Source organism: Lepisma saccharinum, chromosome 18 (genome assembly GCF_977018435.1).
Source record: "Lepisma saccharinum chromosome 18, izLepSacc3.1, whole genome shotgun sequence".
NCBI classification, from domain to species: domain Eukaryota; kingdom Metazoa; phylum Arthropoda; class Insecta; order Zygentoma; family Lepismatidae; genus Lepisma; species Lepisma saccharinum.
The window spans coordinates 67940889-67965524 of NC_139246.1; the positions used below are offsets into that span (position 1 = coordinate 67940889).

The following is a 24636-nucleotide window of genomic DNA, read 5'->3' on the forward strand; positions in this document are numbered from 1 at the left end:
TTGAAGGATGTTTAAGATCTTTGTAAAGGTTAGGTGTTTGTAAGTCATAAATAAAACTATCAGTGTCTATGTACAAAATTGACAGCTTATTATTATAGAAAGGTTTCATAATATTATAATGAAATTCGATCGTGTACAGTTTTTACAAGTCGAGAACTGTTGCACCAACGTAAATAGGATTTCTGAATTTTATTAATTTTATATCTAGATTAAATAGTTTTAAATTCTCGTTGTAAATTTTTCGCGATTTGAATCTAGGATTAGAAATTAATTTTCTACATTTATTGTTATCTGAAACTAATTTTATGTCTACATGCTTTCTGACGTTCTCCATCGTTTTTCCATAAATGGCATTATTCATTAGTTTATAAAAATCTTTATCTAATTCTGAAATGGCAGCTGTTCTGTAACTTGCGTTGGTCTCAATATAAGATTTTAACCATGGAGAGTGTTTGAACTTGAGAATTCTTCTAACATTTACTACCTGAACACCCTTCCCAATTCAAAACTGGAGATTCTTGTAGTGGACGACATATCTCTCTTTTCTCTCTAGAGTTAACATAAGCTTGCTTTTATTGATGGTTAAATAACTCGGTTGATACAAATCTAAGCAATTATAATAGAATAAAGCGAGAAGTTAACCGCACGTTCAGAAGTAAAAAAAGAGATTACTTGAAAAGCAAAATTGACGAAATTGAAACAAACAGCAAAAAAAAAAAATATCAGAGATTTATATAAAAGTGTAAATGAATTTAGAAAGGGGTGGCAACCTAAAGTAAACTTGATAAAAGATATAGACGGTGATTTTCTAGCTGACCCATGCGATATTCTAAATAGATGGAAGAACTACTTTAATGACCTTTTAAATGTCCATGTAGGAGATAAATCAGAAGTAAATGAAGTCCACACAGCAGAACCTTTAGTTCCAGAACCTAACGTGACGGAAGTTAAAGATGCTATTAAAAGGATAAAGAATAACAAAGCACCTGGCATTGATTTAATACCAGCTGAGTTAATTAAATATGGTGGAAATTCATTAATATGTCAAATTCATAAATTAATTTGTTTAATATGGAATAAAGAAGAAATCCCTCAACAGTGGAAAGAATCCATAATTGTTCCTGTGTTTAAAAAAGGTGATAAAATGAACTGCAATAATTACCGTTGAATTTCTCTACTCTCAACAACATACAAAATATTGGCTAACATTATTTTAACAAGACTAACCCCATATGCTAATGAAATTATAGGTGATTATCAATGTGGATTTAAACGTAACAGATCAACTACAGATCAAATTTTTCACATCAGACAGACACTTGAAAAAAAGTGGGAATATAATCAAAATGTCCATCAGCTATTCATTGATTTCAAAAAAGCATATGATTCTGTCAAAAGAGATAAATTATATAATATATTAGTAGAGTTTGGAATACCTAAGAAGCTTGTTAGTATGATAAAAATATGCACCAGTGAAACAGAAAGTAATATTCGTGTGGGTAATAATATGTCTGACAAATTTACAATTCATGATGGGTTAAAACAAGGAGATGCATTATCTCCATTGCTCTTTAATTTTGCCTTAGAATATGCTGTAAGGAAGGTAAAAGAAACTAAAGAAGGACTAAAATTAAATGGTGTGACTCAGTTGTTAGCATATGCAGATGATGTAGACTTACTGGGGGATGATGTGAATACAATTAAGAATAATGCTAAAATATTTTTCAAAACTGCTAAAGAGTTAGGTTTGGAAGTTAACAAAGAGAAAACTAAATATATGCTTACAGGCCGAAACCAAGTGTTAGGTAATAATCAAAATCTAATTATTGATAACAACTTGTTTGAACTAGTTTCCAAATTCAAATACTTAGGAGTAATAATAACAAATGAAAATTATATTAAAGAGGAAATAAAAAGTAGGCTTTATTCAGGAAATGCATGTTACTTCTCTCTTCATAAACTTTTGTCTTCTCGTTTAATATCTAAGAAACTAAAAGTTAAAATATACAAAACAGTAATTTTGCCTGTAGTATTATATGGGTGTGAAACTTGGTCCCTTACATTGAAAGAGGAACATAAATTGAGAGTATTTGAAAATAAAATCCTTAGGAAAATCTTTGGACCTAAAAGGGATGAGGAGACAGGTGAGTGGAGAAGGTTACATAATTTAGAACTACATAATTTGTACTCATGTCCAGATATTGTTAGAATAATTAAATCAAGAAGACTTAGGTGGGCAGGCCATGTGGCACGAATGGGAGAGGAAAGAGGAGTTTACAGGATTCTTGTTGGGAAACCAGATGGTAAGAGACCTGTAGGAAGGCCAAGACGAAGATGGAGGGACAACGTTGAGATGGACCTAAAGGAAATCGGCAGGGATGGAAAAGAGTATATAGAACTTGCTCAAGGTAGGAACAGATGGAAGGCCAGTGTTGCTGCAACCATGAACCTTCGGGTTTAAGAAGGCTAGAGAGTTAGTTAGTTAGTTAGTGCTTTGATTGGAATCAGGTGGAGGTAAATCGGAAAGAACGTCATTCAAATTATTTGGAAATTCAATGTCCATCTCAATGAACCGACCAAATTTACGATCGTGGAAATGATTAATATCAATTGAAATATGATCTCTCCACTCGTATCCTCCGTATGGAAGTTTTTGTATCATTGCGAATACATAGAGATTATTTACGTCAGCGTAAAATATGTAATTCGATGGTCGATTTGCATCGTATTGATTCTCAGACATGTGAATATTGTTTGCTTTGCATGTTTCTGCATGCATTGAACCATCCCCTCACGTATACCCCTTTCTATAAAAAGTAACATGTCCACGTCCGATATCAATTCCAACTTGATTCTGGTCTGGAGCAACATAGCAGACCACGCCAAACCAGGAAGACTGCAGAAGTATGCTGGATCTAATTTACAAATATTTATTGCTGTTCTTCTGAATACTTGGAAAACGTAAGCAAGTATTGTTACGTCTAATTTGAGATACGCATCGTGATAATCGCCGAGAGTATTGCATCTCAATTCCTTCCATATTAATTTCGCATGTTCGTATTCCTTATTTGTAATTCTAGTTTTTTTCAGCTGACTGAAGAATTCTTTTTGAAGTGGGAGAGTGTCGTCGTCAAATTTAGATTCATCGGTTAAATATTCATAAGCATAAATGCATTTACGTTTAATCAGTTCTAGGTGTATGTTGGGAAAAGTAGCTTTCGTAATTTAAAATTTTTCGTCGTTATGTTAACTCGCTAAAGCTTCGAGACTTGCCGATAGGAATCTAAAGAATCTAGAAACCTCATCTCTATGATTTCATTCGTTCCTGGAATTTAACGTTTTTACTTATAGAAATATAACGCTCTTCGTTTTGAGCAAGATAATATATTTTTTACGTATCGTATCCAATATTCCTAATTAAAAAATGGAAGTCATAATTAGAACCATTATTATAAAATATTGGTACGAATTTGGGCTTCTCTATCTTGAGGTTGCAGGTGTTACAGATTCCACTAATGTAGTTTCCGGTGAAATGATTATGGGGAAATACTTTTCGATTCTCATTCGTGAAATGTTGATCACACACCGGACACGTTTCAATGTTTTTGTAAGATTGAAGTTTATCGCTCGATAATGGAAGCATTGCTTTCGATTGTCATAAGAGGCTACCAATTTTCTCAACCCCCTCCACCATCTTTTTTGAAAAATAGTTCAATAACATTCTGTCCGCGATATATATATATATGGTGGAGGGGGTTCATCTATCCTATCCTGCCAAACAACAACATATCCAAAACTATTTGGATCATGAAACTTTTATGGTGTTGTGGAAGAAAATTCGGGATTCGGATCGCAATAGGACAATGGTTTGAGAAAAGCCTCAAAGTCGGATGTTCCAACAAGGCCTTGTGCATTTTAAATTATTCTAATTCATTTACTTTGATCATCAACATGCGAGCCAGTATGTTAATTCCACAGTAGATCTTATGTTCAGCAAGTTTTTGTTTGGCAATTCCTTGATTTTGTAAATGTTGGTAATTAAGTTGGTCACGATCCTCGAATACAGTTAAACACCTTGGACATACTTCGATGTGTGCACAATGCTTGTTTGTTTGGCTTCTGACCAAGCGCGAGAGTGAACGAATTAGCGTGTAATGATGAACATCATCGTCAGCAATGAGAAGCAGATTGATTTCCACGGCTTCGTCATCAACAATATTAGTTATCCTAACAGGATGCACAAAATTTCCTTCTCTATTTCGTACCCTGTTTTCAAACTTTGTTATGTCGGAAATAGCAACAGGGTATTCGATGTCTGTTATAGCATATTCAATCTCGTCGATATATTTCTTATACTGACTAACCTGTTCCGGATGATTTGAACAATGAATCGGGTGAAGTGCTGTTAAATGCACCACGTAAAACAATTATTGTCAGTGTTATGAATGTTCAGCAGGGCTCTCTTATGCTGAATTTCTACCGGAGGTGGAACCTAGATCGAAGCAGAGAAAGGTGTAAATTTGTGTACATAAACGTTTAATCTGTGAAGACATCTACATAAAGACCAACCTGATCCCTTAGCCTCGAATTCATCGTGTTTCATAATCAATTCACTAGTAAGATTAGAATAAAAATACATTCAAATTATCAATGTGTGCCAAATAAAGAACTTGGTTTCTCGTTTTGTGAAAAAAAAAATATTTCTTGTACCATTGGATTTCTCATATTCACAAATTAGATTAACATGTACTTTTATGGAGTTGTTTTCCAGTTTATTTTTCAGAATATTTATGATAGATGTTTTAATTTCATTGACAAAACCAGAAATATCACAGCGTGGGTTCGAAGTAAAAGAGAAATCCTGGAGTTGGTCATTGAATGCAGATCTAATCGGCTATTGTTTATCAGACATCTTAATTAGTTGGGAAGTAGCAGATTCAGTTTGAGGATGATCAATTTTTCTTTTCAATATTACATGTCCGGTTAATGCTTTGCAAATTTTCATGTGTTTACTTAAATGTGCCATGTATTTATTTTTCTACTTTCAGTACAACACCTAGTAAGTAACGAACGATTTATTTTCGAACCTGTTTCGCTACATCTTGCCCTATGTTTGCTAATATTACTTTTGGAGATTGATTTCCCACAAATAGCATTTTCTATGAAATTAGTAGATGACATTGATTTTAATATGCTTTAAGTAAATAAAATTAAGACGTACAATCAAGTCAAAATTCAATAAGATTCTTATAAACTTACGATAATTGATAATGTAACTTAGAAAACAATAGTTATAATTATAATGATTTTTTTCAGCTCTGATACTTATACATATATTTTCTCGGAAAAAATACAAAATTCAATTCAAATACAAATTCATACAAATTCAATCTTTGTGAAAAACAAATTGAAGCACCTTCAAAATAAAGTAATTGTAGCTATTACGATAAAATTTTCAGCTATGTTATTTATACAGAATTTCCGGAGACAACAAGTACCATCTGATCACACCAAAACACAATCTGATCGAAATTACTATAAAAAATCACTTGATACACTTTGTAAACTTAAAAATAATAAATAATATGTAGCTTTAAAATAAATTAAATACTTAACTTTTAACAAAAAATGTATAGAGGAGAACTGCAACAACACGTCCACACTCTTCACACACTCTCGCAAAACTGACTGATCTGTAATGCGAAAACACTTTAAGTAACCTAAGCGCGTACCGCGTTGAGAACATCAGAAACAGTGAGCCAATCAAAAAACACCACGTCATCGCATTACGTCATAACCAACCAATCAGAAAACAACACGTCAGATACAGGGTTATCATAATTATGTGTAATAACTTGTTGCGCAACATGATGCAATAGTTTACCCTTATGAGCCATCGCAATGTAGCGGAATAACTTGTTACGCAACATGATGCAATAGAAATACACCGTAAGTAGACCAGAAATAAATTTGTGTGGGTGGCCGTGGGTTTCTTGGGTGTGCATAGGTGGGCGTTGGTGTGCGTGGATGGGCGTGGGTGTACGTGGGTGTGCGTGGGTGTGCGTGGGTGTACCTGGGTGGGCGTGGGTGGGTGTGGGTGTACGTGGGTGGGTGTGGGTGTACGTGGGTGGGAGTGTTACGTACCTTATTTCGAAAGAAATTATGACACTCGTATGAAGTGTGAGATGAAAAAACACAGATTTGCAATTGTTTAAAATTGACAAAAACGTCATCAAAATAGGTTCTCCATTGTGCTTAAATCAATAAAAATAATAGGCCTCGTACCAAGTGTTGGTTTGAACATACCTGATTACACTGCTCAGTAGATCAACCTTTAAGTTTCAAGCATATTTGCACATGTTTTCTAATACTGCGGATCGATTTCCAGCATTCTTGTGCCATTCAATACCTCAATACTTCAGAAATGTTTTCACGAAGTTCCCGGATATCCATTGGTTGGCGTCTGGGTGCACGAATAGAAATGGCATTCCATACTTTTTATATTATTCAGGTCCCGACTTCGTGGTGGTCATGGCAACAATGGGATTTCCCTCGCTTGAATAAAAGCCTTTGTTGTTTCTGACGAGTTTCAAGTCTCGTTGTCCTGCTGGAAGACGAAGTAATTATTATGGATCTTCTGAGCGGACGGGAGCCAGCAATGAATTTTAAAATCCCTGTCCCTACAGCAGACATGCATCCCCAGATCATGACTGATTGTACCCCACCCTGAACAACTTGCACGAGATATTCGGCGAGTTGTTTGTCGGTTGCATTCCTACGAACTCTCACATCTCGCGAGCTGTACAACGCAAATCTCGTTTCATGGAGCATGCACCACTTCACACGATTTCTCTTATGTACATTAGTAGTGTAAGTTTATTGTTTGTAAGTCATACTTGGTACGAGCCCTTTTTTTCCTCTTTTTTTATCAATTGAATATCAGTTTTTGACATATTTTGACTTTTTGTCGATGTTTTAGCGTTTAGCGATGTTTTAGTACAATTTTCAATTTTTCCCACCTCATACTTGGTACGAATGCCACGATCTTACGTGATATAACATAACCTATTTTTTTTATTACGTGCTAAACTACACGAGAGCCTCTACGTGGTTTGACCTACTTTAGAGTAGTAGGTGAATTGCTTCGTTCTGGCTGGGTCCTTTGACCTACTTTTTATTTTACGACGTTTTATGGACTAAACTAACTTACAATGAGAGAAAAGTGAACAGAAGAAGCTCTGGCATCACTTTTTAAGCTATTTTTTACCTCCTGCAATTTTGCTCTTATGCTACCTCGTCCTTTGACCTACTTTTGAAATGACTTACGACATTTTCCTATAAGTCTGTCTCCTCTTACTGTAAGGTCCCTCAGTGTAATCTACTACGACCTGCTCTCAGCGTAATCTGCCACGACCTAATACGATGTTTTTTAAAACTCATGTGTGATCTTCTACAATGTGGCCCCCTGCTACGACCAAACAAGCAAAAAGTGTAAACTTATTGTTTCAAAATAATACTTTGTAGGTATCCTCTTTTTTATTAATTGAATATCAGTTTTTTGACATATTTTGACAATTTTTTTCGATGTTTTAGCGTTTAGCGATGTTTTAGTAAAATTTTCAATGCACCTCTTTTTTTTCCAACCTCGTACTTGTAGGTATATCACGATCTTACGTGATATACAAGGGTCGTTCAAGTTTGACCGGGACTTTTATTTCTGCAGAGGAAATAGGTAGCAGAAGAAACACCAAACTATGTCAGTTTTTCAAAGTATTCTCCGTGCGCGCCGAGGCACCGTTGCCATCGTTCTGGCAGCTCCCGAATTCCTTTGGCGTAGAAAGAACTTGGTTGTTGTCGTAGCCACTGGAGGACATCGCTCCGCAGTGCTTCGTCTGTCGTGAATTTCTTCCCTCCCAGATGGTCTTTAAGGGGTGCAAACAAATGATAATCACTGGGGGCTAAATTTGGAGTGTAGGGGGGATGGGGCAGAACTTCTCAGCTCCTGTCGGCCAGAGTTGTTGTTGTCACATTGGCCGTGTGAGGGCGGGCATTGTCACGGAGAAGAATGACATTTCCAGACAACATCCCAGGTCTTTTCTTGCGAATGGACTTTCGTACAGCACCACTCAACAAGGTGGAGTAATACTGGGCATTAATCGTGCTTCCTTTGTCCAGAAAATCCACATGGATAACGCCCTTCATGTCCCAGAAGACACTTGCCATGATCTTTCCAGCGGACGGCTGCGTTTTGCTTTTCTTGTGGGGCGGGGAACCTTTATACCTCCACTCCATGCTGATTCTTTTGGTCTCTGGGGTTGAATTGTGCAACCATGTTTCATCACACGTGATGATGGATTGCAACAATTCATCACCTTCTGCTCGAAACCGATTCAGAAAGTGTTCACAGACCGTCCTGCGTGTCCACTTCTGATCGAATGTCAGCTGGCGGGGAACCCACCTTGCACAGATTTTGCGGAAGCGTAAGTGGTCGTGAATGATTGTCTCAACATTCCCGACACTGATATTCACCTCGGCAGCAATATCCCGCACTGTTACTCGCCGGTTCTCAAGAATCATTTGCTCAACACGTGCGATATTCACTGGTGTGACTGCAGTCGGGCGAATGTGTCCATGCGCTTCATTTGTCACCAGCTTCCGTCCTTCGCGAAACTGCTCACACCATTCGTACACTCTTGTCCGCGACATCGTTTGTTCACCATACTGTGCTTGCAATCGTCTGAAAATCTCAGCTGGTTTCACTTTCTCCTTCACGAGAAATTTGATTACACACCGCTGCTCCACAGCCACACACACACTGCTTGCCGCCATGTTCGCTGCAACTGCTGCGCATGCGCGAAATACGTCATACCGGGCGCTAGTTACTCGCGAAGGAATACATTACGTCACCCGCACGTTTCATCATGATCCGGCTATTCATCGATTTTTTACGTACGAAAATCCCGGTCACCCTTGAACGACCCTTGTAACGTAACCTATCCTTTTTTTCTTACGATTTTTTCTTTACGATCTTCAGTGATATAACTTAACCTATCATTTTTTTTATTTGTGATCTTTTACGCACCGAACTAACTTACATTGGACTCCGCGTTTTTTTTAATATTTCAGTCGAGAACATGAAGACGAGATACCTGTGGAAATATTTCTAGTGTTTGCTACTAGATGTCACCACCGGCGACGTGGACGCAGTGTTGCCACACTATGAGGGCCTTCCCAAGGGGGCAAAATTTTCCTTTTTGGACCATTCTTTTCCCTTCACCTAAGCAAAATGACTTAATAGAATAATAATTAGTTGTGGTAGTAAACTTAGTAGATTTTTTTTAAGTATGTGGCATTTTTTTTTTTACGAATTTTTTAAAACTGTTCCGTCACCCTCTCGTTCTTCACGTCGTACGCGAAGGACTTCTCGGCAACCAGGATGACGGTGCACACGGTATCCTCGGGCAATGGACTGTTGAACTCGCAAACGATCTTGATGTTGTTTCGATCGTTGACCACCACCTGCTTCCTCTTCGTCGTGTTGATGACTAACATCGGCCTGTGGATTTTGAATTCGCTGGGTGTGTAGTACATGTCGACGTTTCCCTCTGTTACTCTCTTGTAAGCGGTGTAAGCTTCGTAAAGTTTTAGATAATCATCTTTGGTCATGTCGAGGTTGTAATTCTCGCGCGGGAACACTTCGTTCCTGCCATTCTTCAGATAAACATTTTTAATCTTGGAGTCGTCGAATTTGCTGGAATCTTTTTCCTGATTGTTATCGCGTCTGGTCTGAAAGAGTACAATGACAAAATCTGGCATGTCGAACTGTATATTGTTGAACTGCGTCGTCACGTCAAATTCCAGATGACTTCCGGACGCTATTTTCTGCAAGCACTGGTAACCGTGAAAGTGAATGGGCACCTGCGGACTTTTCAAGATCCCCGCTTTGTACTTGAGGGCGTAGTTCGTTTCGTATTCCACGATCGGCATTCTCAACTCCATGCTACGGATGACGCATTTCGCTGCTTCGGGTAAAGTGTTTTGTTCTCGATTAAAATAGATAGCTTCTCGTCGGATAACATGTTAGCGTATCGATCTTGTAAAAATAGACTGTATTGTCCGTTGAGCAACAGACGTACTATGGGACCATACTGGTTAGAAACAATTGAACCTGAAGTTATCGTGTAAGGTTTGTCGACTTCCAATTCCTGAATTTTTATATACTCGACTGTCAAATTTAGCATTTCTTTTAATTCTTGGAGGTCACTCATTTTTTCAGTCATATCGAAGAAATTCAGGGTGTGTTAGAATTTTAAAATTTTTCACAATGTATTTATATACCGAAGATTTTTTTGATCTCGTAGATTTTTTTCACGGTGTTTTTTATATATCAAGTTCTTTTTGACTTGTACATTTTTTTGGCACGTACATATTTTTTTTGTCTTGTACATTTTTTGACATTTTTTTGTACACGTATATTTTTTTTTGACACGTACATTTTTTTTGACTCGTACATTTTTTTGACACGTACGTTTGTTTTTGACACGTACATTTTTTGTCTGGTACATTTTTTTTGACATTTTTTTGTCATATTTTTTTTTGAAACGTACATTTTTTTGACACGTATATTTTTTACACCTACATTTTTTTCTCACATTTTTTTGACAGGTACATTTTTTTGACACGTACCATTTTTGTTGCACATTTTTTGACAACTTTTTTTTGACGAGACAAATTTTTTTGACGATAAAATTTTTTTACGATAAGGCAACTTTTTTCTGACGATGAAAATTTTTCCACGTCAACTTTTTTTTTGACGAGACAAATTTTATTGACAATAAAAAAATTTTACGATAAGGCAACTTTTTTTCTGACAATGTCCACGTCAACTTTTATTTTGACGAGACAAATTTTTTTGATGATAAAGAAATTTTACGATAAGGCAATTTTTTTTCTGACGATGTCCACGTCAACTTTTTTTGACGAGACAATTTTTTTTGGCGATAAAAAATGTTTACGATAAGGCAACTTTTTTCTGACGATGTCCGTCAACTTTTTTTTGTGTCGAGACAAAAATTTTTTTGACGATAAAAAAATTTTACGATAAGGCAACTATTTTTCTGACGATGTCCACGTCAACTTTTTTTTGTGTCGAGACACTTTTTTAACGATAAATTTTTTTTACGATAAGGCAACTTTTTTCTGAAGCCATGGGAATTTTTTTTGGACATGTGACGTATTTTTTTGTCTTATTTTTTTGACACGTATATTTTTTTGACAAGTATATTATTTTTTTTTCAAAGTGTGTTAGAGGAAGAAAGTTCGTGATTTGGAAAACGCGATGATGTGCGTGATGATATCTTCGGTCTACTGTTTAGACTTGCGCCAATCATCCGTGTATCGTCTTCTCTCCTGCCTCGCCTCGTGAAGTTCGTCCATCCTGTCGTTTAATTTTTCCCCTGCAGCTGAAAGAAGAGTGTCGAGATCACCGCACCTCATGCCACTTATCTCCCGAAGATGGTCCTTGAAAACCATTTCACAAAGGATACGAAATTCCGGTGTTGTTCTTGCTATGTTTAAAAGTTTCCCTACATCCCCACAATCTCCGTTTAAAGCGTGTTTGAATATGATGCATAGCAGTTCGGGTGGTAAGTCGGTTATACAAGACATGTTGTTATTATTTTTTTTTACTGTATATTATTTATTTCTACACTCCCCATCCAAATTTTTGTTTCGTGTTCATGGCAATGGTGGTGCAAAATGCTCCAACATTTTCACCCAACGATGCGTCTCTGCTCATGACCCTCCCGAAAGCGGCATGCTCCAATTTCTTGTCTGCTTCGTGACGTGCATCCAAATTCGTGTGCGTTTTGTATGCAATATCGTGATCTTTGCATTCAGCGTCCAACGGATTCACACCCTTGTCTCCTCTATCCAATCTTTTCTCGAGTTTGGTACCCGGTCCGCAGTACTGGTAGCCAGGTATATGCATCTCAAAAGGTAACTTGTTGATGATGTCGTTCACGAGTCCCTTTCCTTCGGCCACGTTCCAGAATCTCGGAGGCAGCGTGTTGATAATTTTGATCAAGTAACCTATGCCCTTGTCGTCGTTCACGATGAAGTTAAAAGTTTGGTGCTGATCATGTCCCAACACTCTCGTTGTAAAAATTAAGATTGCCTGCATTCTCTTCACCGGCTATCACTAACAATCTGTCGATGAGTTTTCTCACGTCGTCAACCCAAACGAATTCTTTGGGTAACGTGTTTTGGCGTTTGACGCCGCTTCCACTTTTCACCTCGTTCCATATCAGTTTGATGAGATTCCTGTACTTCTCACCGCTGCTCGATTTCACCCTATTCTGCGAGGCATCGTTGTTCTGGTACATAGCATCCGTCATGATTAGAATTTCTCTGTAACTCTGGTAAACTTCGTCGGCGTAATCTTTCGGATATTTTTTGGCAACGAGTTCCCACAGTCCCACCGTACCCGGATACCTGGTCCAACTATTTTTATCGCCTAAATTAACTTTAATGTCGTTGCCTTCGAAGGTGAGTTTCGATTTCCCAATCTTCCACACGACGCCTTCGTTGGTTTCCATGCTCGGATACATTCCAAACACCTCATCCTTGTCGAATTTCATCGTGCTCAGATAGTCTCGTGCCAAAGGTCCCAACTCGATTTTATCAGAAGACGTGCTACCTATGGCTTGACGTCGTGGTACGTCCTTCAGTTCGAACGAGGTCGAAGGAATGCTTGAAATGGGCGTTGGTACAGTGTAACTTTTAGCTGCAAGTGGTACGAGTTCGTTGATCAAAATTTTATTTTGTTCCGTGACACCTTTAATTTCTTTACCTAGACCGCTGATGGCATCGATCACAGGTTGATCTTGACGTTTCTTCTCTTCGTAGAATCCGCGATTTGATCATCTCCAATTAAACTTCCTGGCTGGCCTAATTCTATACGGATTAAAATACTTAATGATGTTCCAACTATTCCTGATCATACTCCGAAAATTAAATATATTGTACCAATATCTTTATGGTTAGTAGAAAATAATCATCGTTGCAAGAATGAGATGATTGAAGCTATATAGGTGATAAACTGTAAATTTATTTATGAGTTTTAAACTCTCTCATTAAATTTTGGCTTTATAGTTAAGAATAATAATTTTGAACTGCAATTTCAGGGTGATACATTGTATGTATTAAGGCCTAAAAGAATACCCTTTATTTATGACTTTGAAGGTCATTAGTTTAAAATTAACTTAAGACCTTATAAAGATCTTATAAAGATATATAAATTGGTTGAATTATAGGTAGCCCACACACTGAGAGAAAAATTGTAACTACCGATAATACTTGTTCTTTTAAATTTAATGGTTTGTTGTTAATAATATTTCATATATTAGTTTTATAATTTATTAAAATTGATCTAAGTGAGGTTCGTAAGTAATAGTATAGGGTTAACAGTGATATACTAATTAGGACTATAATTATAATTAATTGTTTAAGGTTGGTTGTTTGGATAATAACTATCCATTTTGGTAAAAATCCTAGTAGGGGTGGTAGCCCACCAAGAGATAATATTGATATGAATAAAGACATTTTTTTGGTGGGGGAAGCTTTAATATAAACAGTTGATGGACGTAGTATGTTTTGTTTATTGAAAATAGCATAATGGTGGAGGTGGTTATAAGGAGGTATAATAGTAAATATATCAACCAGGTGTTATCTTCTGATGTTATTCTTAGGATAATTCATGATATGTGGTTAATTGATGAAAAGGCTATAATTTTTCGTAATGAGGTTTGATTTAATCCTCCAATTGCTCCAATAATTGCTGATGTTCTAATTGTTAAAATTAGAATTATGTTTAAATTGTCAATTACATAACTAAGTAATGTTGATGGAGCAATTTTTTGAATAGTTGTTATTACTAGGCAGTTAATTCATGTTATTCCTTCTATAACTTCTGGTATTCAAATGTGAAATGGAGCAGCTCCTATTTTTATTAATAAAGCTATAGTCAGAAGTTGGGTCTGTATATTGAAATTTGCAGCATTAATTATAATTAATGCTGCGGCCAAAATTATTGATGATGCTAATGCTTGAATTAGGAAGTATTTAAGTGATGCTTCTGTATTTCGTTGATTATTTGGTGTGGAAATTAATGGAATAAAAGATATTAAATTAATTTCTAAGCCTATTCAGGCTCCATATCATGAGGTGGAAGAAATAGAAAGGAGGGTTCCTATTGTGAGGGTCAATAGGAATATTATTTTTTGGGGGGTTGTGAGCATTAAAAAGGGAAGGATTAATTATAGACCTTCACATGTGGGGTATGAGCCGTCTAGCTTAATTAGCTTACCTTTTTATTATATTTTGGTGTATGATGCACTATGGGGTTTGATACCATTGGAGAAAGTTTAATTCTTTCAGTTATAAAATTTCATTTTTTATTAAAAATGAATAAATAAGAACATGTTAAATTTCATGCATACTTTACCCTATCATGGTAATCCTTTTTCAGACATCTTATTTATAAAAAAATTATAATAGTGGGCTAATAATATTATTTATTAGACTTTTATTCTTATGATCAATAAGTAGAACCTATTTATTAAATAATATAAAATAGTTCAGAATAGTTTTTAATTTTATCCAATTTTTTTTACGTTTTTGTAGTCTAACTTAAAGTAATTGACTTAATTAACATGTCATTTTAACACTTATTGAGTCTAGAGAAAGAAGAAGTTAATATATCTATATAGAACACAATTTTGAGGGGAAAAAAAATATGTTCTATATAGTACGGGAAAATGAGTAAAAATAAAAAAGGGAGGAAGTTTTCGTGAGATAATTTCTAATTATAATTTAATTTAATATAATACATACTATGTAATAATAAGGAACCTCTCTTTATATTTTAAAATTAAAGTTTTATTCTAGCTTAAATCTCCCTAGTTAAATTTTACATATGTATTTATTTCTGTTAGTTAGAATATTCATTTACATTGAGTAGTTAGTCGTGCAATTCGATATATTTTGATAGAAATTTTATTACTATTTGAATTTTGTTTATGAATTGTTTAAATGTGAAAAGGAATTTTATTGGGGTTGGTTATATATTTAGTACATATGAATTCGTTTGTTATAGATTATTAGTACAGTGTTGGGATTTATTAAATATATGAAATATTAATTTTTACTATAGGAGATGTTAATAATCGTACCTTTTGTATCAGGGAGGATTACATTTTAATTGAATATTCTGTTTTCTCGAAGGGTGAGGAGCTAGTAGATTAATTTTAAGGTAAAAGTGTTATATTTTTCTGTTAAAATTGCTACTTGTAATAAAATGTTATTCGACTTACCTTATATCTAGTTATTAGGGAATTATATTTAATATAGCTTTACATTTTAATATTTTTTATATTAATATGTACTATAATATTAATGTTTAGTTATGACTAGGGGGATGTGCTTCTAGTTAATATGTTCGTTATAACCTTATAATAAACTATTATATTTATTGGTTTGGAGATTGCTAATTTTTGTAATTTTGTTATAATTTATTTGAAATTTTATTAAAAATTTAGTTTGGTTTTACTTTCTTACTTAATTATATATTTTAATTGGTTTTATTTTGAAATTATGATTCTATTAGTATATTTACTTAATTAATTAAAGGAATTAGGCAAAATTTATTCTCGCCTGTTTATCAAAAACATCTTTTCATGATTTTTATATGAAGTATAACCTGCCCAATGACACTTGTTTAATGGCCGCGGTATTTTGACCGTGCGAAGGTAGCATAATCATTAGTCTTTTAATTGGGGGCTACAATGAATGGTTGGACGAGGAATAGACTGTCTTTAATTAATTAATATATAATTTTACTTTAAAGTGAAAAGGCTTTATTTTTTTAAGGGGACGATAAGACCCTATAGACCTTTATACTATTTTAATGATGGTTTCATTAGCAGTATAATTATATACACTATTAAATAGTATTTCGTTGGGGTGATGGGAAGATAATAAGTAGCTCTTTTTTATTTAATATTCAATAATTTTTGTTATTTGGGATCCATTTTTAGTGATTTAAAGAATAAGTTACCTTAGGGATAACAGCGTAATCTTTCTTGGGAGATCCTATCGACAGGAGGGGTTGCGACCTCGATGTTGGATTAAGATATCATTTGGGTGTAGCATTTCAAATTTCATGGTCTGTTCGACCTTTAATTTCTTACATGATCTGAGTTCAAACCGGCGTGAGCCAGGTTGGTTTCTATCTCTTAATATTAAAAGTGTTTTAGTACGAAAGGACCAAATACTTATATTATATATATGATATTGATTAATAATAATTACTATTATGGCAGAGAAGTGCATTGAATTTAGAATTCAATAATGAAGATAAATTTATTTTTATAGTAGATGACATTAGACTTATTTATTGGAGTTATTTCTTTTATTATTTTGGTTGTGTGTGTTTTAATTAGAGTTGCTTTTTTTACTTTATTTGAGCGCAGGGTATTAGGTTACATTCAAATTCGTAGGGGACCTAATCGGTTTGGAATTTGTCGTATTTTTCAACCTTTTGCTGATGCAGTTAAATTATTTACTAAGGAGCAAACATTACCTACTTTGAGAAATTATTACCCATATTATATATCTCCAGTTTTTTATTTATTTTTATCTTTGGTTGTTTGGGTTGTTTTTCCGTATCACACCTTATTATTTAATTTTTATTTGGGGGTGTTTTTCTTTTTATGTTGTATGAGAATAGGAGTATATAGAGTAATATCTGCTGGATGATCATCTAATTCTAATTACGCATTACTCGGTGGTCTTCGAGCAGTTGCTCAAACTATTTCTTATGAGGTTAGATTAGTATTAATTTTATTATCTTTTATTTTTTTAATTGGTGGTTATAATTTACTTTTATTTAATGTTTTTCAGGATTATTTATGTTTTATTTTTATTGCTATACCGTTGCCGTTAGCCTGATTGAGCTCTTGCTTAGCTGAGACTAACCGAACTCCTTTTGATTTTGCTGAGGGGGAGTCTGAACTTGTTTCTGGGTTTAATGTTGAGTATAGTGCTGGGGGGTTTGCTTTAATTTTTATATCTGAATATGCTAGTATTTTATTTATAAGTGTTTTATTTAGAATTTTATTGTTGGGGGATACCACTTTTCTTATTTTTTTTATTTAAGGGTTATTTTTTTAGGATTTATTTATATTTGCGTTCGAGGTACACTACCACGATTTCGTTATGATAAACTTATATACTTAGCTTGAAGGAGTTTTTCTTCCGGTTTCTTTGAATTATTTATTTTTTTGTTGGTTTTAGGGGCTTGGTTGTATCAATTTATATTTAGTTGCATAATAATTAGAATGTGAAGACTTCTAGAATATTTACATTCTATTTTATGTTTTCAAGACATACACTTAAAATTTCAGTCAAGAAGTCATTTTTTTAAAATTTTATCTCATAGTAGTAGGGTTGCCGGGGATATAATGAAATATATAAAATATATAATTGTTAATACTTGCCCAGTAGTAATATATGGAGTTTCTACGGGTCGGGCTCCAATTCAGGTTAATAATATAAAGGTTGCAAATATTAATCAAAATAATACTTGATTTAAGGGGTAAAATTGTAGCCCACGAAAATTTCTTTTATGATGTATTGGTATAATAAATAGATTTATAATAGATAATACTAGTGCTACCACTCCTCCAAGTTTATTTGGAATTGATCGTAGAATTGCATATGCAAATAGAAAGTATCATTCTGGTTGAATGTGTACAGGGGTTACTAGTGGATTTGCAGGGGTAAAGTTTTCAGAATCCCCTAGGGTTGTTGGAAATATTAATGAGAGTTGTATTAATCTTAAAATTATAAATATAAACCCTAATGTGTCTTTTATGGAGAAGTATGGATGGAATGGAATTTTATCCATGTTACTATTAATAGATAGTGGATTATTAGATCCAGTTTGATGCAAAAAAAGTAGATGAAGTATGGATATTGCTGTTAAAATAAATGGTAATAAAAAATGGAAGGCGAAGAATCGAGTCAGTGTGGCACTATCTACTGCAAATCCACCCCAAGTTCATTGAACTAGTATAGTTCCTAAGTATGGAATTGCCGAGAGCAAGTTAGTAATTACTGTGGCACCTCAAAATGATATTTGACCTCATGGTAGTACATATCCAACAAATGCTGTTGCTATTGTTGCTAATATAATTATGACTCCAATAGATCATGTGTGAAAATATAAATAGGATTCATAATATATCCCTCGTCCAACATGTGTATATATACAAATAAAGAATATGGAGGCTCCGTTAGCATGAATAGTTCGTAGTATTCATCCATAGTTTACATCTCGGCAGATGTGTATGACTCTAGAAAAGGCTAAATCTGTTCTTGAAATATAATGTATTGCTAAAAAAAGACCTGTTAAGATTTAGATTGAAAGGCACATTCCTATAAGTAAACCAAAATTTCATCAGTAGGAAATATTTAATGGGGCTGGTAAGTCCACTAGTGCATTATTTGCTAGTTTAAGTAGGGGATGATAAATCCGTGCTGGCTTTGTCATTAGTAATTATTTAATTATTTTTAGAGGTCCATGTGAAAGTCTAGTAATTTTTACAATTGCAACTAATGTAATAAATAAATATACTACTGTTATAGTAGTTATTATTATAATGGATTCATTATATAATTTTATTCCTGGTAGGGGGGGGGGGTGCTTCTTCAGGTTGTATAGGTATCTATATTTTGTAGCATTGAGGGGGTTAGTAATGGATCTATTATTATTAATATAAATAAACATAATAACATTTGGGTTACGCCCAAAACCATTATCTTTGTTCTTATTTTGAATATTTCATTTGGTGTAAGTCTTGTTGTGTAAATAAATAGAACTAATATTCCTCCTAAAAATACTAGGAATAATACATAGGAAAGTCATGTGGATTTTAGGAATGTTGATATTGTTAGGCATGCAGTAACAGTTTGTATAATTAGTATAACTCCCATAGATAGTGGATGTTTTATATATAATATTATTAGTGCTAATAATAATATAATGGTAATTAGTATTAATTGTATTTTAATATCAAGGAGTATTTTAATAAAAATATTGGCTTTGGGAGCTAATGATGATATAATTATATCTTCCTTGATGTTTTTAGAATTATTAATTCATTTATGATTTACAAGACCATTGTTTTTATTAAACAATAAAAACTTATGTTAAGAATATTATTTATATTAATTATTTTATTTATTAGATTTTTATGTTTTATTTCTCAACGTAGGCATTTATTAGTAACTCTACTAAGACTTGAATTTATTGTGTTATCCTTATATTTATATATAACTTATTATTTTATTAATAATCAGGAAGAAGCTTATTTTTGTTTATTATTTATTTCATTTTGTGTATGTGAGGGGGCCCTTGGTCTATTTGTTATAGTATCAGTTACACGTACTCATGGTAATGATTATTTTAATTCTTATGTATTATTAAAATGTTAAAATATATTTTTTATTTTATATTTTTAATCCTTTTGAGATTTAATAGTTCTTTATGAATGGTGGTTCAAATTTCTATTATTTTTGGTTGTTTTTTGTTTTTATTAATAGTGGGATTTGGTATCGGAGTATGGGGGGCTGGTTATTTTATTGGGTTAGATGTGATGTCTTATTCTTTAATTTTACTTAGTATTTGAATTATTTTATTAATAATAGTGGCTAGAAATAGTATTATATCTATTTATTTTTATCCTTGTAGATTTATGTTTTTATTAATTATTTTATTATTATTATTAATATTAACTTTTATAAGAATACATTTTTTTATTTTATTGGTTTTTTGAGGGGTCATTGGTACCTACTTTATTTTTAATTTTAGGGTGAGGATATCAACCAGAGCGAGTACAAGCGGGGGTATATCTACTTTTTTATACATTACTTGCTTCTTTACCTCTTTTGGTTGGTATTTTTATGTTAAATTATAAGATGGGTGGCTTATATATATATATATATATATATTTAGATATATTAATTAATGAATAAATTATTTTGTTTGATATATTAGAATGGTGTTTGCTTTTTTAATAAAAATACCTATGTTTTTGGTTCATTTGTGATTACCTAGGGCTCATGTTGAAGCTCCAGTTAGTGGGTCTATAATTTTGGCTGGGATTTTATTAAAGCTTGGAGGATACGGGATTTTGCGAATTATTTCTTGTATTGAGAGATTGGCTATTAAATACAATATTTTTTGATTTGGTTTTAGAGTTGTTGGAATTTAAATAATTAGTCTTGTTTGTATACGTCAAATTGATTTAAGGGCCTTGGTTGCGTATTCATCTGTAGCATACATAGGTCTTGTTTTAATAGGAATTATAACTATAGGAGCATGAGGGATAAATGGTGGCCTTACTTTAATAGTAGCACATGGTCTTTGTTCTTCTGGAATATTTTGTCTAGTAAATATTACTTATGAACGATTAGGTAGTCGTAGTATATTAATTAATAGGGGAATAATTAATTATATTCCTAGATTATCTTTATGATGATTTATATTAAGAATTACTAATATGGCTGCACCTCCCTCTATTAACCTGCTGGGTGAAATTAGTTTATTGAATAGAATTATTGGGTGATCCTATTTTAGTTTTGTAGGTGTTGCATTACTTTCTTTTTTAAGTGCTGGTTATACTTTATATTTATATTCTTATACTCAGCATGGAATATACTATTCTGGTGTATTTTCTTGTTGAAGAAGTAATATTCGTGAATATTTATTATTATTTTGTCATTTGTTTTCATTAAATTTTTTAATTATTTTTTGTTCTCCAATATTTCATTGAATTTAAAATGTTTAAGTAGTTTAAGTAGAATAGTAAGTTGTGGACTTAGTGGTAACTAAAAGTTCTTAAATCAATGGTTTTTAATTTTTTTTATTACAAGTATAGCATCAATTATTTTATTGATTAGCAGAATAATTTTATTATTATTAGGGGTGATATTTTTAATTAAGGATGTTACAATTTTTATTGAGTGAAATATTGTTAATTTGAATAGCTCTAGTGTTATTATAACAATATTATTTGATTGAATATCTTTAATTTTTATAGGCTTAGTTATATATATCTCTTCTATGGTTATTAATTATACAGGTTCTTATATAGAGGGGGACTATAATATAAATCGATTTATTATTTTAGTTTTATTATTTGTTGGGTCTATAATGTTTTTAATTATTTCTCCTAATATTATTAGAATTATTTTAGGATGGGATGGGCTAGGATTAGTTTCTTACTGTCTAGTAATTTACTATCAGAATGTTCGTTCCTATTCTGCTGGGATATTAACTGCTCTGTCCAATCGAATTGGTGATGTATTTATTTTATTATCTATTGCTTGAATATTAAATTATGGTAGATGAAATTATATTTATTATTTATGATTAGTTTCTGATTTTGATATTATATTAATTACTAGATTTATTATTATTGCTGGAATAACAAAGAGTGCACAAATTCCGTTTTCTGCATGGTTGCCCTCAGCTATAGCTGCACCAACCCCAGTTTCTGCATTAGTTCATTCTTCTACTTTGGTTACTGCTGGGGTTTATTTATTAATTCGTTTTGGAGATATATTAATATATACTCTTCTTGGTAGGGTACTTTTATTATTATCTGGGCTAACTATATTTATAGCTGGAGTTGGTGCTAATTTTGAGTATGACTTAAGGAAAATTATTGCTTTATCTACATTAAGACAACTTGGGTTATCTATGGGACTAAAGCAGCCATCATTTTTTCATTTGTTGACACACGCTATATTTAAGTCTTTATTGTTTTTATGTGCTGGTGTAGTAATTCATGTTATAGGGGATGTTCAGGATATTCGTTGTATGGGGGGTTTAATTAATAAAATACCAATAACTATTTCTTGTATAATAATTTCTAGTCTTGCCCTATGTGGAATACCATTTTTGTCTGGATTTTATTCTAAGGATTTAATTTTGGAGATATTAAGTATATCTTCTTTTAATTTAGTAATGTTTGTTTTATTATGAATTTCTACGGGTATAACCATAGCTTATAGTTTTCGATTAAATTATTACTTAGTTGGTAAATCTTATAGAGGTGCATCATTTCAATTCTTTTCTGATGATGGGGGGTGAGGTATGTTTAAAGGCATATTGGGCTTATTGTTGTTATCTGTTGTAGGTGGTTCTGGATTAATATGGTTAGTTTTTTTCCTTCTATTTTTGTTGTTATTATTCCTCTTAATTTGAAGATAGGGGCAATTATATGTATTTTATTAGGAGGTTGAATTGGATATAATATTACATCTTTCTTATTCGAAGTTTATCCATTTTTTAATAATAAAATAATATACTATTTATTAGGAGGAATATGATTTTTACCTTATTTATCTTCTGGGGGATTAATTGGTAGTTCATTTATTACTGGAGGTCTATATATTAAGGTTATTGATTATGGATGAAGTGAGCTTATGGGGGGGAAGGGAGTGTATAAATATATAAGGAGTGGTTCTTTAAATATTCAACTAATACATTCTAATTATTTTAATATTTATTTTATATTTTCATTTTTAATAGTAATTTTATTAATAATTTATGTGTGTTTATATAGCTTATAATAAAGCATAATATTGAAGTTATTAGGAAGAATAAAATAATTCTGTAAACACTTATTGAACTTATTTAAAGTCCAGCTTTATCATGAAAAGATAATGTAATTTTATACTAAAGAAATAATATGAAGAGTATTAATGGAATTTCACCACTAAAGATAGAAGTTAGCAGCCCCCACTTAATTGTATACCCCTTAACCGAGGAGATAATCCTAATTTTATTATTAACATTAATATGCCGCCTTTCTTTGGCTTCAGTCAAGTAAGCAAGGGTAATATATACCAATTTATTCAGGTCGAAGCTGATTGCTTTTGCTTCTCGCTTAGTAAAGTAAATTGAATTATTCAATCAATACCTTTTGAATGCAACTCAAATGTTATTATTAACTATTACTCCAGCATGCTCATTCTAGTGATCCTTGGGTTCATTCATGATACAAACCTAAAAGTAAGATTAATAGGAATAGGAGTCTAACACATATTCAATATCTTAATTTTGAATTAGTAATAATAACTGTTATTGGTAATAGTAATACGATTTCTACATCAAAAATTAGAAAAATTACTGCAATTAGAAATTTTTTTATAGAGAATGGAATTCGTGCTGAGGATTTTGGGTCAAACCCACATTCAAACGGTGATATTTTTTCTCGGTCTGTAATTATTTTTTTTTGATAGTAGTGTGGATAATATTATTACAATTGATGTAATTATTATAATTAATAATGAAGTACTTATGATTACATTAATTATTTACTTTATTTTATTATAATCTTTTTAATTGGAAGTTAAGTGTACTTTAAATATGCTAAGTAAATAATTATCTACCTCATCAATAAATTGAAATATAAAGGAATAATCATACTACATCTAAGAAATGTCAATATCATGCTGCTGCTTCAAATCCGAAGTGATGTGTTGGTGAAAAATGGCATAAGATGTGTCGAGCTAAGCATACTCCTAGGAATGTTGATCCAATAATAACATGTAGTCCGTGAAATCCTGTTGCTATAAAGAATGTGGATCCATATACTGCATCAGCAATAGTAAACGGGGATTCATAATATTCATATGCTTGAAGAATAGTAAAATATACTCCTAATATTAGTGTTAATATAAGTGCTTGTATTGTATGTGAATGGTTTTTTTCTAATAGCCCATGATGGGCTCATGTTACTGTTACTCCTGAGGCTAGCAGAATTGCTGTATTTAATAAAGGTACTTGTATTGGATTAAATGGATTAATCCCCCTTGGTGGTCATAATATTCCTAGTTCAATTGTCGGGGATAAGCTTCTATGGAAAAATGCTCAAAAGAATGATACAAAAAATAGTACTTCTGAAATAATAAATAAAATTATACCTCATCGTAGACCTATTATAACTTGATTTGTATGTAATCCTTGATATGTTCCTTCTCGTGAAATATCTCGTCATCATTGAATTATTGTAAGGAGTATTGCTGTTATCCCTATTAATAATAGTACTATATTTTGTTGGTGGAACCATCTAATTATTCCTGTTGTTAATATTATTGCTCTAACGGCTCCTGTTGCTGGTCATGGGCTTTGATCTACTAAGTGATATGGGTGATTTTGGTTTGTTGACATTAGTTATTTTGATTCTCTAGAATAAATAGCAATTAATAAGGCAAATACATAAGACTGAATAAATGCTACGGCTGTTTCTATAATAATTAGTATAACTTGTGCTAAAATTAGTATTGAAAGCCCAATAATTTCTAATATTGTTCCCGTATTTCCAATTATTGATATTATTAAATGTCCAACTATTATGTTGGCTGCTAATCGTACTGATAAAGTTATTGGACGAATTAGATTTCTAATCATTTCAATACCTACTATGATTGGTATTAATAGTGCTGGCAAACCTTCCGGTACTAGGTGTGCTAATATATGTTTTATATTATTAATTCACCCGAATA

The 24636-nt window shown here is 32.8% G+C and overlaps 2 pseudogenes; one reads left to right on the plus strand and one right to left on the minus strand.

Annotated features, from left to right (window-relative positions):
• Positions 1–13550: 13550 nt before the first annotated feature.
• LOC146002314 (cytochrome c oxidase subunit 3 pseudogene) lies at positions 13551–24301 on the minus strand (annotated as a pseudogene).
• On the plus strand, positions 18062–22368 carry LOC146002626 (NADH-ubiquinone oxidoreductase chain 5 pseudogene; annotated as a pseudogene).
• Positions 24302–24636: the final 335 nt, after the last annotated feature.